The sequence below is a fragment of the Heptranchias perlo genome, chromosome 28 (genome assembly GCF_035084215.1).
Source record: "Heptranchias perlo isolate sHepPer1 chromosome 28, sHepPer1.hap1, whole genome shotgun sequence".
NCBI lineage: Eukaryota > Metazoa > Chordata > Chondrichthyes > Hexanchiformes > Hexanchidae > Heptranchias > Heptranchias perlo.
The window spans coordinates 18,813,747-18,829,674 of NC_090352.1; positions in this window are offsets into that span (position 1 = coordinate 18,813,747).

Genomic DNA, 15,928 nt, shown 5'->3' on the forward strand with positions numbered 1-15,928 from the left:
AATAAGCCGTGCCACCTTATCCCTAGATGGTGACATTTGTGATGCCATTGTACATATAATGGAATGGAGTAATGCACAGTGGGTACACTGGCAGTAACAGCGCTGGAAAAGGTCATTTCAGAACGGGTACAACTGCTTTAGAGAATGAAGAACAGTTTTGAGCAGAGGTGGCACAGAGCTAAACATGGATTCAACACGATATTTGGAAGATACCACAGTTTTGTCAGACTAGCATCAGCTGGATATCCTATTCAACTTTCTGTCCGCTTAGATTTCATATTGATTAATTGATCTAACAATGAAAGGTTCGGGAAATACATTTTAAAGCTTTAGTTTTTTTTTGTTCTCTGCCATGAAAAAGTCTTTCCTTTGTAAAGGTGCGAGAGGTTTATGAATGGTGAAATTTTCCATCCCTGTTAACAATAATGCTTCAGCCCCTACCACCACTTGAATCAAGGACTTGTACTGCTGGTAGTTTGTCCAAGAAAAACAAATTAAACCCAAGTGTGACTGGCAGTTTGAAGACTTGGGAGTCAAACTTGTGAAAACAAGGGTGTGAAGAGTTAATAAAATACTTCAGAAACCAACTTGTTTCAATGAATCTCATCAGAAAACGCCATGCTTAGCAATAAGCTCCAAGAATCTGCATGACTGATGCAAAATATAAACAATAGTGATTTCAAATGCCATTTCATCGGATAACTGTGCCCCACTTTTTAAAATCATTACTCGGTTGCAATGTGTGAAAAAGGATGGTATGCTAATTCGAAGGATGTTGGCATCAGGGGTGAGCTGTTATGTGCTGAAGCACCCAATGTCTGATAATCAAGAACTCTCCACAACACTGCTAAACTCTCTAAAAGAAATTTTATCTGAAGCAGCACAATTTGGACAGTCAGACAAGCATGCTTAGTGACAAAAAAGTTATCGGCACTGCCATCTGCATCACAGTAAACTTCATGAACCCTTCTTTATAAACGTGTTTATGTGATATTTGAGAACGCCACACAGTGCAGAGGAACTCATCCCTCAATGGAGAGCAGCCTTTCAGTTGTTCCCAGTTATTACATCTTTATTGCATCTAACTATGGTTATGAAACAATTAATTATTTAATCAGTGGATGGGCAGAACCATATGCATTAGCTGAGATTCGCAAAGTATACTCATGTGAAGGGAATTTTTTACTTAAATCCCCAATTTTCTCACCCAAGCAGCTATTCTGCTTTCCATTATGGACTCAAGCCATTCTAGTCTGCTCTTACCAAGTATTCCACATGCTAGCTCCAATACCTCTTCCTAGCTGCTCACCCAGACTCAACCCAAAGGTGTGCAACCTTGTTGTCCAATTTGACCTGGAGCAGAATTTCAACCACACATCCAGTTCACCCCTAATCTCAACATTTCCAGCTCTTCCTGCTGGCCTCCTTAGCTCACCCCAGATAAACTCCAACTCAACCACATCCTATCCTGCATTAAGTCTGATTAATTTTTCACCCCTTTTCTTGTTACAATCATTTGCTCCTTGTCCCCCAAAAGCTCGAAGTTCAAAATCTCCATTCTGGTTTACAAAGCCTTCCATAAATTTTGCAATCTCATCCAGTGTGATGTGTTAGCTCATACCCTCCATTCTTCCAACCCTGGTTTACTTTCAGTGGCAAAACATTCAACCATCTTGATCCTATATTCTGCTGTCGAAGTCTCTCCATAAACTAGTCTGTCGAAGCTACCCCTCTCCCTGCCTTCAAAGACCCACTCAAAGTCTACCTCTTCAAAACATGCCTCCGGTCACCTCCCCAATTCTATCACAAATGCTTAGTGCCAATTTTTATTTTTAATTCCTTTCTTTAAGCATCTTGTGATGGTAGCTACATTAAAGGGGCTATGTGAATGCAATTGTACTTGGTGACAAAGCACACCCAATCTTATAATTACTCAGCATTATTACCTGCAAGCTTTTTCAGCAGGGTCAATGAACAGTGATCAAGAAAGAAAAAGAAAAGGACTTGCATTTATATTGCACATTACCATGTCCTTCAGAAGTGTCTGATAGCACTTCACATATAATGAATTGCTTTGAAGTACAGTGACTTGTGCAATACATGGCAGCTGTGTTCGCCTACACAGCAAAATTCCATAACAGTCAGAACAATTACCAGTTGATCTGCTTTTAGTAATGTAGATTGAGGGAGGAATGTTGCCCAAGATGGTGGTAAAACTCTCTGCTTTTCTTTGAATAGTGACATGGGATCTTCAATATCCACCTGAACCACCATAACAAGAAGACAGGACCTCAGATTAACGCCTCATCAAAAAAATGGCACCTCCAGTAATACAGTACTCAGTACTGGTGTGTCAGTCCAGATTAAGTGCTCAAGTCTTAGAAAGGGACTTGTATCCATAACCTCCCGAATCAGGTGAGAGTGCCACCATCTAATTCAATTGGACACCAGCTAAGAATAGGGACAGCAGGTGATTTTTGTCCTCCTATCTTTTTTTAAAAATGAATTCTCGGGATCTGGGCATCGCAAGCGAGGACAGCATTTATTACCCATCCCTAGTTGTCCTTGAGAAGGTGATGGTGAGCCGCCTTCTTGAATTGTTGCAGTCCATGTGGTGAAGGTACTCTCACAGTGCTGTTAGGTAGGGAGTTCCATGATTTTGACCCAGCAACAATGAAGGAACTGCGATGCATGTCCAAATTGGAATGGTGTGTGATTTGGGGGTGATGTTGTTCCCATGCACCTGCTGCCCTTGTCCTTCTACACGGTGGAGGTCGTGGGTTTGGGAGGGATCTTGGCATGTCATGAGGTGGAGGTGCATAGCATGGTCAGAAGGCTTCCTTATGGGGATAGGGCGGGAAAGTCGAGTTGAGGTAGATTAGCCGTGATCTTATTGAATGGCGGAGCAGGCTCTAGGGGCCATATGGCCTACTCCTGCTCCTATTTCTTATGTCCTTTTAGGTGGTGGAGGTCACAGGTTTGGGAGGTGCTATCAAATCCGAAAGGTCAATTATCACACCGTTATTGCCTTCTGGATGACATCAGCACAGACCAGGGATCAAAACCAATGGTCGAATAACCTGCTGACACTCGGTTGAACCATGTCACAGCACTGCACGTTAGTATCATCAGGAGGGTACGGGAGAAATTAATCCCTATTTATTAATGCTTCAATTTAATGATTACATTTGAGGTAAGTGTACAGATTGCAAACATGATATAGTGCAGTGTCAAAAGGTTATCTCGCTCGGGACTTTAAGGTTATAATCCGCAGTCCTGCCACATTCAGTCATGGACGGTGGTGGATAATTAAACAACTAATGGGAGGAGGAGGCTATGTGAACATACCCATCCTCAATGATAGCAGAGTCCAGCACGTGAGTGCAAAAGACAAGGCTGAAGCTTTAGCAACCATCTTCAGCCAGAAGTGCCAAGTGGATGAACCATCTCGGTCTCCTCCCGATATCCCCATCATAGAAGCCAGTCTTCAGCCAATTCAATTCACTCCATGTGATATCAAGAAACGGCTGGGTGCACTGGCTACAGCAAAGGCTTTGGGCCCCTACAACATCCCAGCTGTAGTGCTGAAGACTTGTGCTCCAGAACTAGCCAAACTGTTCCAGTACAGCTACAACACTGGCATCTACCCGACAATGTGGAAAATTGCCAAGGTATGATCTATCCACAAAAAGCAGGACAAATCCAATCCGGCCAATTACCGCCCCATCAGTCTACTCTCAATCATCAGCAAAGTGATAGAAGGTGTCGTCGACAGTGCTATCAAGCGGCACTTACTCACCAATAACCTGCTCACCGATGCTCAGTTTGGGTTCCGCCAGGACCACTCGGCTCCAGACCTCATCACAGACTTGGTCCAAACATGGACAAAAGAGCTGAATTCCAGAGGTAAGGTGAGAGTGACTGCCCTTGAAATCAAGGCAGCATTTGACCGAGTGTGGCACCAAGGAGCCCTAGTAAAATTGAAGTCAATGGGAATCAGGGAGAAAACTCTCCAGTGGCTGGAGTCATACCTAGCACAAAGGAAGATGGTGGTGGTTTCTGGAGGCCAATCATCTCAGCCCCAGGACATTGCTGCAGGAGTTCCTCAGGGCAGTGTCCTAGGCCCAACCATCTTCAGCTGCTTCATCAATGACCTTCCTTCCATCATAAGGTCATAAATGGGGATGTTCGCTGATGATTGCACAGTGTTCACTTCCATACTCAACCCTTCAGATAATGAAGCAGTCCGAGCCTGCATGCAGCAAGACCTGGACAACATCCAGGCTTGGGCTGATAAGTGGCAAGTAACATTCGTGCCAGACAAGTGCCAGGCAATGACCATCTCCAACAAGAGAGAGTCTAACCACCTCCCCTTGACATTCAATGGCATTACCATCGCCGAATCCCCCACCATCAACATCCAGGGGGTGACCAGAAACTTAACTGGACCAGCCACATGAATACTGTGGCTACAAGAGTAGGTCAGAGGCTGGGTATTCTGCGGCGAGTGACTCACTTCATGACTCCCCAAAGCCTTTCCACCATCTACAAGGCACAAGTCAGGAGTGTTTTATTATTTGTTCATGGGATGTGGGCGTTGCTGGCAAGGCCAACATTTATTGCCCATCCCTAATTGCCCTTGAGAAGGTGGTGATGAGCCGCCGTCCTGAACCAGAACTGGTATACTCTCCGCTTGCCTGGATGAGTGCAGCTCCAGCAATACTCAAGAAGCTTGACATCATCCAGGACAAAGCAGCCCATCCACCACCCTAAACATTCACTCCCTTCACCACCGGCACACTGTGGCTGCAGTGTGTACCACCTGCAGGATGCACTGCAGCAGTTCACCAAGGCTTCTTTGACAGCACCTACCAAACCCGCAACCTCTACCACCTAGAAGGACAAGGGCAACAGGCACATGGGAATGACACCACCTGCACATTCCCCTCCAAGTCACACACCATCCCAACTTGGAAATATATCGCCGTTCCTTCATCGTCGCTGGGTCAAAATCCTGGAACTCCCTACCTTACAGCACTGCGGGAGAACCTTCACCTCACAGACTGCAGCGATTCAAGAAAGCGGCTCACCACCACCTTCTCAAGGGCAATAAATGCTAGCCTTGCCAGCAACGCCCACATCCCATGAACGAATATAAAAAAAATCCAGCGATTATCGGCATCAGATGTTATGAAACGTGTAGAAGATTCAAATAAATGTCCGGAAAGAGTTTCCCTGCTGTTCTGCTGCATTTTTCTTTAATGAAATTGCATGGACTTTTTACAAATAAGAATGGAAACATTGTTTTACTGTTATGTTCTGTGCCTTTTAAAGTCAGATAAAATATGTGACTGCTCTGTAAAAAATACATAATGTTTATCATGTGACAGAACTTTTTGTGAGTTCATTTCTTTCAAGATATTGAGTTATCTTTGATGATACTCATTAAAACACAGCAATTACCTTAATCATAGTATAATTCTGGATCTCTGCTGGATATATACCAAATACAATTTTGATAAGCTACAATTTCCCAAATCTGTGTCACAGCCAACCCACCTTCTTCACTGCCACCCATTATCTGTGCAATTGACATTAGTATTCATTTCTTCGAGCCAGCTCGCTGCACATATCTAATTACAACAAATGGCTCTGACTTGCATAGGTCATTTACTAAAAGTAAAGTATGCAGATAAGAGTTTAGTGCACATTAAGTCTCGAAGTACTTAACTTTCTCTTCATTTTAAGATTGCTAGCTGTGAAGAATGGAGAGTCAAACAACAGCTGAAGAGCAGGCAGTTCTTCTAGTTTCCCTCAAACACCAGCAAAACACCAGAACTGAGGAGGTTATACCTATCAGGAAAGACTGAACATGCTGGGATACTTTTCACTAGAAAAGAGAAGGCTGAGGGGTGACCTGATAGAGGTCTTCAAGGTAATGAAAGGGTTTGATAAGGTAGACGCAGTGAAGATGATTCCACTTGTGGGGGAGACCAAATTAGGGGCCATAAATATAAGATCATCACTAATAAATCCAATGGAGAGTTAAGGAGAAACTTCATTATCCAGAGAGTGGTTAGAATGTGGAACTCGCTACCACAAGGATTTGTTGAGGCGAATAGCATAAATGCATTTAAGGGGAAGCTCGAGAAACACATGAGGGAGAAAGGAATAGAAGGGTATGCTGACAGGGTTAGATGAAGACAGGTGGGAGGAGGTTTGTGTGGAGCATAACACCGGCATAGACCAGTTGGGCCGAATGGCCTGATTTTGTGCTGTACATTAAAATTAAAATGATCATCCTTTTCATTGTCGTCTGTGGGATGCTGCTGTGCACAATATGACTGTTGCCTTGAAGAATTTTTTTCTGCACAATGTAGCATTTGTGTGGAATCGATATTCTCTGAACCATCAGTTCAGACACCACCAACGATAGTTACTGAGTGAACACAAGACAAGATTTTTTCAGTTCTTCCTTTAGAAGTATGAGTGTTCTTTTTAAAAAAAATGTTTCTAGAATAGCAGAATATGCTAGGAGTGCTGCCAAAACTTGGTGCTCAAAGCTAATCATCAGGCAGTGGCTATGTGCTCAGTTTAGCAATTCAGCGGGTGATAATCACAAATATTGTATCTAATGGGCTAAACTGTGAATGTTGGAAATCTGAAATAAAAACAGAAAAATGCTAGAAACGCACAACAGGTCGAGAAGCATATGAGTGGGAAAGGAGACAAGCTGTAAAATCAACTTATATTTGCTCTTTGTGATTGCTGCCAGGCTGCCCGTGTATTTCTAGCATTTTCTGTTTTTATTTTGGGCCATTCAAAAGATTGAGAATATAGTTAGGTGGGAAAATCAGTGCCTTTAATGGGGTCATTTTTTTCTCTTAGGCAAGTAATGTAGTGAAACAAAACATAAAATCGGGCAGATGCTGGAAATCTGAAACAAAATCAGAAAATGCTGGGAACACTCAGTCACAGCATCTATAGAGAGAAGTGAGACCTTAACATTTCAGGCATAACCCTTCATCAGAACTGGAAGATACTAGATGAACAACTTACAAGAAACGGGGGGCGGGGGGTCACAGGCAAAATAAAATGAGCTATAATGTGATTAGATGGAAAACAGGAGATGGTTAACTGTCAGAAGTGATAATAGTGCAAGAGAAAAGAAAGAAAGAACGTCCCAAAGCACTTTACAGCCGATGAAGTACTTTAGAAATGTAGGCTCTGTTGTAATGTAGGAAACACAACAGTCAAATTGCACACAGCAAAGGTCCCACAAACAGCAATAAAATAAATGACCAGATCATCTGGGTTTTTTTTTAGGTATTGGTTGAGGGATAAATATTGGGCAGGACACTGGGAGAACTCCCCTGCTCTTCTTCGAAGAGTGCCGAGGGATGTTTTGCATCCACCTGAGGGCGCAGATGGAGCCTCCATTTAACATCTCATCTGAAAAACGCACCTCAAACAATGCAGCACTCAGTACAGCACAGAAGAAAAGGAGGCATGATGAGAGAAATTAGGGAAATAAAAGATATACATGAGACCCAGAGAATGTGTGAATAGTAAAAGCAGGTTGGCTAAGTTGGAGAGAGGGAGCTTGAAAACCTGGCAAAGTGGAGCAAGCTCCAGTGGGCCAGGAGTCTGGTGAAAGGAAAAGACAGGTCAGCACCAGGGGTGAAGACCACACACTGTCGGTGTACCTATGGGAATATAGAAACAAGAGTCGGCCATTCAACTCCTTGAGCCTGTTCCGCCATTCAATTAGATCATGGCAGACCTGTACCTGAACTCCATTTACTCGCCTTTAAACCATTTCCATAGATACCCTTACTTAATAAAAATCTGTCCCTCTCAAAATTTCAATTGACCCAGCATCCACAGCCTTTTGGGGGAGGGAAGATTGGGATAACCATCCCAAACACCAACCCGCTCCATCCCCCATTACATCAATGAATTAAGCAAAAACATTTCCGTTAGGTAGTTTGAAAGGGACGTGTACTTATTGAAAGGTAGCAATTTTTTTGTGCTTGCCATAAAAATAATGCAATTCAGATGAAATGCATCAGCATTTTTACCTTCTCAATGACCTGGACAATATCCAGTTAAAAGGGAGCAACTTGCCATTCAATTTTATTTGAAGTAATTTTTTCATATAAAAAGGCAGATGACTCTCACCCTAATCTATCTTTCAGCTATTTTGTCCAAAGAAAGAGGTAATTTTTGCACACCCTCAATTCACCCAGTCCTGCCCCAGAATCAGGCACTTCAACCTGGCAAGCTTTTGTTTTGTCGATCAGGTTCACTTAGAGAATGGATTTTTCACTAGCTCCAGGGTTTTTTTTTGAGAAAATGCAAAATTATGGTACTGGAGTAGAAAATCTCTCTACCCGATTAAGCGTAGAAATTTGTTTTGGGATGCAGTGCCATGTTATGCCAGATCAGTTGCCCATACAATGCCAGAGATGATTTTGAGCTTATAGGTAGTAGGGAGTATGAAAGCACAGTTGTAGCTGAACGAACCACTCCAAGACAAAATGGCAGTACAGGAGCAGCTCCACAAACCATGTATTTTGAAAAAGGTAAGGATCTTTAATTTGGTAAATTAAATGTATCATTTCATACATTGTTTGTGATAGGATCATCACCTCGTCTACCACCAATACACAAACTGGAGCCAGATTGAGCCCCTAAAGACATTTTTACATTCTCAGAAGGGTTCTTGAGAGACCAGCACTCAAACGAAGACCCACTAACTCCTTGTGTCATTCTACCCCTTTCTCGCTGGTGCCTGTCCTCCTAATCAAAGCATTTGGGATACCAGGGATTCCAGCAGCTGAAAGGAAAGGAATCTGGCTCCAGGGCTTTAGTTTTAAGTGGAGGATCAACAGACCCATGGGGACCCTCAGAAATGTGTGACTCCGAACATGGCTGGTCTCCAGAGATCTGGTCCTTTACATTACCAAATGCTCTTGCTAGGGGGAGTACCACATCTGAGGTTAACAGTGCTCCTCAAAAAGTAGAGAAAGACTTTGTAAATACAGGGCAGTGTTGATTCCCTTTGAATAGTTTCAGCTGTTGTGAAACATTGCCATCACATTTCATTGTTCAAACCAAGATCACAGGATAATTATGAATGAAGAGGCCATTTGGCCCATCTTAATTCATTCATCTAAAGAGATCATAATGGCCCTCCCCCACCCCCGACATCATAGTTTCCAATTGTTTCTTAAATGATTCCAGGGTTTTTGCCTTTGCCACTCGAACAGGAAGTGAAGTTGGCAATGTAAACAGAAATCTAGGTTACTATCAGGCAGAAAAGTTGTTCAAATTTCTATCAAGGTTGCTGCCAATGGTAGTTTCTTTCCCTTTCAAGTTTCTTTTTAAGGTTCAAGCTACTGGTTTTCAAACTTGTGTCAGGGCTCCCTGCAAATACTCAGTGCCAGGGACCCCCAGCAAATATTGATCCCTGAAAATACTGACACACTCCAAGACCCCCTGAAAGTATCGAGGTCCCCTGTAAATATTGACACAACCTCTTAGATCTCTTTACCTGACTTCTGAAAAACACAGTCTTAGCTACCCAAAGGAAGCAGTGCAGAAAACATTTTTTTTTTAAATTGATAAATATACATAGCAACAGAAATAAATGAATGTACTAATAAGACAATAAAGAGAAAAATAAAGAAATCTAATAACAGCTGGGCAGAAACCTGGGATGCCTTGGGATGCTTCCAAGGACTCTTCAGGGATCAGGGATCCCAGCTTGAATATTTGCAGCTTAAAATATTACCTGAACTCCTCTGATGCTCAAATATTGTTGTTGTGAATAATGAATAATTCTAGAGAAAGTTAATAAAACAGGCCTAGAATGTCACCACTATAAGTTTATAAGCTACCTTGTGTTTCCATCACATCAGTTATTGAGTTTTCTGAAGGAAGATTGTTATGAGTTATTAACTGGAATTTAATTTTTCAGGATAATTACAACTATTGTATGTAATATCCTCTTTAATTCAAACCATTAATCATGATTTAAGCATGTTTGGTAGGAAGATAAATTCAGCAGGCATCATTCCATCCCACTAAACTAGAATCATAAATAAAACCTGCAAACCAAGCTCTTTCTACAAGCCCTGGTATTTGCTGACTCTCTGTATTGGCCAGCAATGTATGGAGGTCAATTTAAGCATCACTTGGTCCTAGTTAAAGGGGCACTGAAGTCATGGAAAGTGTTTGGCTAACCAGTTTTTGTTAGGGAAGGAGAAGAGCTGGAAGGGCTGTGTGTCATCATCAAATTGATGCCATGGTTCACCATGATTTGTGAGATTCAACCATTGAGTAACTGACACTCAGGCCACAGCGAGAATAGAGAATAGAGCCAACAAATAAATAGGCTTGCAAATATTATTTTCCTGACCAAACTTAATCCAGTTATAAGAAATGAACCTACATTTACAAAGCACCTTTCATGACCTCAGGACGTCCTAAAGCACTTCACAGCCAATGAAGTACTTTTAAAGTGTAGTCACTGTTGTAATGTAAACACACGCAGTCAATTTGCCACAGCAAGGTCCCAATAAGATAACTGACCAATTAATCTGTGTTAGTGATTTTGGTTGAAGGATAAATGTTGGCCAGGATACTCCCCTGCTCTTCGATTAGTGCCGTGCGATCTTTTACGTCCATCTGAGAAAGCAGATAGGACCTCAGTTTAACATCTCATCTGAAAGATGGCGCCTCCCACAGTACAGTACTCCCTCAGCTCTGCACTCGAATGTCTATCGAGAGTACGTGCCCAAATCCTGGAGTAGGCTGCTACCCACGATCTTCTGACTTAGAGGAGAGAATGCTACAACTAAGCCAAGGACCACATGTGTTATACACACATTTTTACTCTGATTGATCTCAAACTGTGGTCATCAATAAAATGCTAAACGTTTTTCATGCCCTTCAGCTCCTGCAGTTTACAACCTGGTTTACATTGACCCTGCCACAATCTAATTGGTCCATGAGTCCAAACATGTAGGCTGGGAACATCCCAACCATCCTGGTCAGTGGTGATGTCTTTGCAAACAATTTTTTAAAAAGTTTTCTCAAGCACCTTTGAAATGAAGTTATCCCCTATTAAAGATAATTGATTAGTAACTCCTTCTAAAAATCGAAACAGCTAGGCACCACTGATGATTTAGTTGCAAAGGGCACTGTACGGTGTGGTGCAGAACGACATGTACCAGAAAGGTGGCACATTTTATACATAGTACGGAGTTAGCTGATTGCAAGTGGCTGATGGTATGAACGCTACAGTTAATCTCGGCTAGGGTTCCCCCTTCTGAACATAATCCAGTGATCCCTGATGCTGGTGTGTGGGTGTCAGGCACAGCCAGGAAGAGGCGTGGCTGCAATGCCCCCCATGATAGAATAGTCTGCTGACACTATTGAACTTTTAATTATTTTTAAAAAAAATTATTTTGCACTTATAAATTCTGAAAGTGGGTGTCAACACTGGGAGGAGTTACACAGAACCCGACAGTGAGAGAGATGAACATACACAAATAAATTACTGACACTGCTATCCTCTATTATTATTCGACATGGGACAGGCTTCCTTGTGGGTTTTGATCCCTAATGGCACCACTACTAGATCTAGAGGGCCCTGTAGGGCAGAATGTGCTGGTTCACCACTGTTCCCTGTGCGTTTGCCAACTATCCAGGCTGTTAACCTGTTTCACAGGATAACAACAGCATTTCTACTGATGTTAAGTTAGCTCACTCACACCCACCATCAGCTCAGTGAGCTCTCTTCATGATCACATAAGCAATTGCTGATAGATAAATCTTCAAAAAAATCCTCCTGTCCTGAAAGGGATGGCTCACACTTGTACATTTCCACAGGCATTGATGGATACGTTATCCAGGTGGACCCTGCACAGCGAGTACTGGCAGGCTATTCAACTATTTGGGCCAAACCTATCCTTACCCAAGGTCCACACTTGGACTTTCCAGTTGGACTCACTGATCAAAAGCAGGGACACTGGCTCATTAGTTATTTTGCACTTCCTTGATCAGGGACATTGAGGCTAAGTGACACACTCTTAGCACTGTGCTGGCTGGAGTTGGTTAACACAGCACAGACCAAGAACCGAAGCTGGGATATTGCGGACCTGTGCGACCGAGTATAACACCACAGAGAAAGAATCGCTCTGGTCTGTATTTCTGGTGAAATTGTAAACATGCTACAAGAGAACAGAAAAACTAGCCAGAGGAAACATTATTAAGGAATCACTGCACTCAAGCCTAAATAAACTTTTTGTACTTCAAAGTCTGCATTTGGTGCCGCGACCATTGTGGGTCCTGGACAGATTAGGACTGTTGCTCTGAAGTTAGATATCTAAAATCATACAGCACACATCAGGTGAAAGTTGAGCTCATAGGCATCTGGTATGATATGATATAGTGTAACTCTGGAGTCAGGTCAGTGATATGACTCCTTAGTACATTGATGGTTTGAGGACAGAGATTGGCTCTAGGTAGCTTGGTGCTGTTTGTCCTTTCCGTTGGGCAAGGTGGAACTGCAGTTTTGTGCAAAACCAAAGTAAAAAGGTTCACCCATTTTCGCACCTTTACCTTAAGTAGGACTCTCATTGTCTTAGCTAGTTGCATCTTCTTTCAATGCCTTCCACCGCCTCACTGTGATAATCTAGTGTATCCTGCTTCTTTTCTTTATGCAGGTTGCTGGTCATTCAATCCATTAACTTCCTCTGTGATTGGAATATCCCTCGTCTTAGAATGATGCAGCACAGAAGGAGGCTGTTTGGCCCATTGTCCCTGTGCTAGATCTTTGAAAGAACTATCCAATTAGACCCTGCAAATTTATCAAGTATATATCCAATTCCCTTTTGAAAGTTAGTATTGAATCTGCTTTCACCGCCGTTCTCCTCGTGTCTTGACGAACATTCGTCCCTCAACTATACCATCAAAAGCAAATCAAATGGTTATTTACTCGTTACTGTTTGTGAGTTCTCACTAGGTGCAAAATGGCTGCATAATAGTAAATTCATGTATGTCGAGCACTTTGAGACACCATCAAGATATAAATGCAATGCGTCTTTCTTTGAGCTGCCTTGCTTTAACAGCTAATTGAAGCTGCAGAGTTTCCTGGTCACATTAGTGAGTGGAACAGTCCAAACAGTTTAAAAAAATATGGCAACCCACGATCTTCAAGGGGCACACATGGGTAGCACAAGTCACCATCCTTCCGATTTCATCTCCTTACCTCTGGGGAAGTGCTTGCTTCAGCACCTTACAGCAACATGGCTGAGACTGGTAGTTCATTGTGAGAAAATCACAAGACTGGGTTCTACCTATCGGTGCTGCCATAAAGACAATTATTTAACAGAGCAGAAAGCACACGGCAAATGAACCAAATGTTATACGATTCCACCCTCGGTGAGATCTTCCCTGTTCTATTCAATTCAACCAAACAAAGTGCGGCACGCTAACAAATAAATGACATTAAAGCAATCAGTTCTGTATTAGAGCTGTCATTTCTGTAAGACTTTAATATGTCTGATATTCTGTGTGCCTTCCAACACATTTAATATCAACCATCTTATGTTTTCGAATTATTTTGCAGCCACATTGACAGATGATTAGGCTGTTTGGGCACCTGCTTCGCCAGCTGCTTCATCTTAGTGACTGCTGGGGATTGCAAAGAAGGCTGGGACTTGGAGATAGGCTTCAAGGCAGTCATGGGTTGTACTTGCACAAACCCAGATCTAAATCCTCCAACAGCAAGTCCAGAGTGGTTCATTTCGGTCCAGTTTTTAAACACAGTTCTTGTATTATGCACAGTGGACATATGCAACTTGACTTCAGTGGTGGTTCAGTATCAAATCAGACTCCTATTAGTTAGGGTTGCCACCTTTTCCCAAACCCAGAACTGTTAAGATAAGGCAAGAAAGTGGGATGTTTGCTTTGTTGCTGAGGAAAATTCATCAACAACCTTCACAACATTAGTAAGCTTCTTAAATACAGGCTTCTATTTAACAAAAAATAAACAGTCTTGGGTTATACTGCACTTCATAAACTTAGATAACCCAATCAGAATTGTATGGGTGGTAACCAGAGTGTTAAATCGGACTAATGTCCATCACTTCATCTATGCTCGACAGTGATTTGCATGTTGAAATTTGCCATATTAACAATTACATGAAACAAAATAAAATATCTCAATGTACACTGGCGAGCTCATTTGTGGCTCTGAATCTGCAACTGCAGGAGAAAAAAAATCCTTGGGTTATGAATTTGTTTTGCTTCTCCCTAAACTAGCACATTGAAATGATCTGTATCTCCCATCTAATCAGCAAATGTATCACTACAACACATCAATTACTGTATATACTTGCAGATATGATGACAGGATCACATCCCAAAACATCCCATGCAAAATCCCCTAAAAAAAATCTATGACTTTCATACAAGATAAGCGCCAGCATTGCAAAGCTTCCACACATCTAAATTTCCCCCCCCTCATGCCCACTGTCCTTGTTCATTTCAATCAATGCATTCTCATCAGCTGTTGCCCTCCTCCATTTTAAATATTTCCTCCTGGAATCGATCCTGCTGGGCTGTCTCATTTTAAAAATCAACAGTGGGAGCTAGGGAGTAGGCAGGGACAGTTAGCATTTAAATCATCACTGGAGGAGTGGAGCAAAGGAAAAGTTCACAGAAAGACCAGAATGTGCTGGTGTGGTGCTTCTGGGTCCTGTGCTTTTTAAAAACTGTTTCTGTTAGAGGCAAATCAGCCAGGAGGTTAACTTGCAGCTGGTCCATGTACAAGACCAGCCACCTCCTTTTAGTCCCAACTAAGGGCATAAATGTTTGGACACATATACATCCTATTAGTTTCTGTGCCCATTTGCACTACAAAACCCAAGTTAAGCATTCAAAAACTGGAATGATTGTTTTACTTGTACGAGAAATGCAGTGTAAAGATTACAATTTTTTTTTTACAAACTTGTTTTCAGTACAAGTTGGCAAGTTTGACAGATTCTGCAATTTCACTTCACAACATTTAGTACTAAAAATGATGAAAATTAGGGCCAACAGTTAACTGAAAGATCAGAGTGGTTCTAAAACTCAAATGATTGAAGATTTATTTTAACAAAAGCCATCATATTTATTCAATTCGGAGTTCGTTTGAAGTGAACAAACACAGTGGAAAAAATGATTTTGCTTAGCTAGCTGATATAGTAGTTCTGCTCTCAGGTTCAGCACTCTAGTCCCCAAGTCAGAATATTGTGCGTTCAAGTCCCATTTCAGTGACTAGTGCACAAATCTAGACAGACACTTCAGTGCAGCACTGAGGGAGTGCTGCACTGTCGGAGGTGCCGTCCTTCAGATGAGACATCGGGCCCGATATTAGGAGGATGGCGGGTTGGCAGCGGGGGGTCGACTGGGCACCTCGGTAACGCGCCCAATGAAATCGGGGTGCTCCGCACGCAATTGCAGGCTAATTGAATCCACTTACCTGTGCTTCCGGGTTTCGCGCTGGAAAGCTGCGCAGTGGGCGGACTGCGCAGGCGCAGCATAGGCTGTCAGCTGGAGGAGCCCTATTTAAAGGGGCAGTCCTCCACTGACTGATGGTGCAGGAAATAGGAAAAATTACAGTATGGAGCAGCGCAGGGGGAAGGCTGCTCCCAGGTTTAATGATGCCTCACTCCAGGTCTTATTGGATGGGGTGAGGAGGAGGGGGTGGACAGAGATCTTCTCCCCGGCGGACGGGAGGAAGTGGCCTGCCTCTGCCACCACGGAGGCCTGGCTCAAGGTGTCAGAGGAGGTCACCAGCACCACCAACATATCGCGCACCTGCATACAGTGCAGGAGGCGCTGCAATGACCTAAGTAGGTCAGCCAAACTGAGT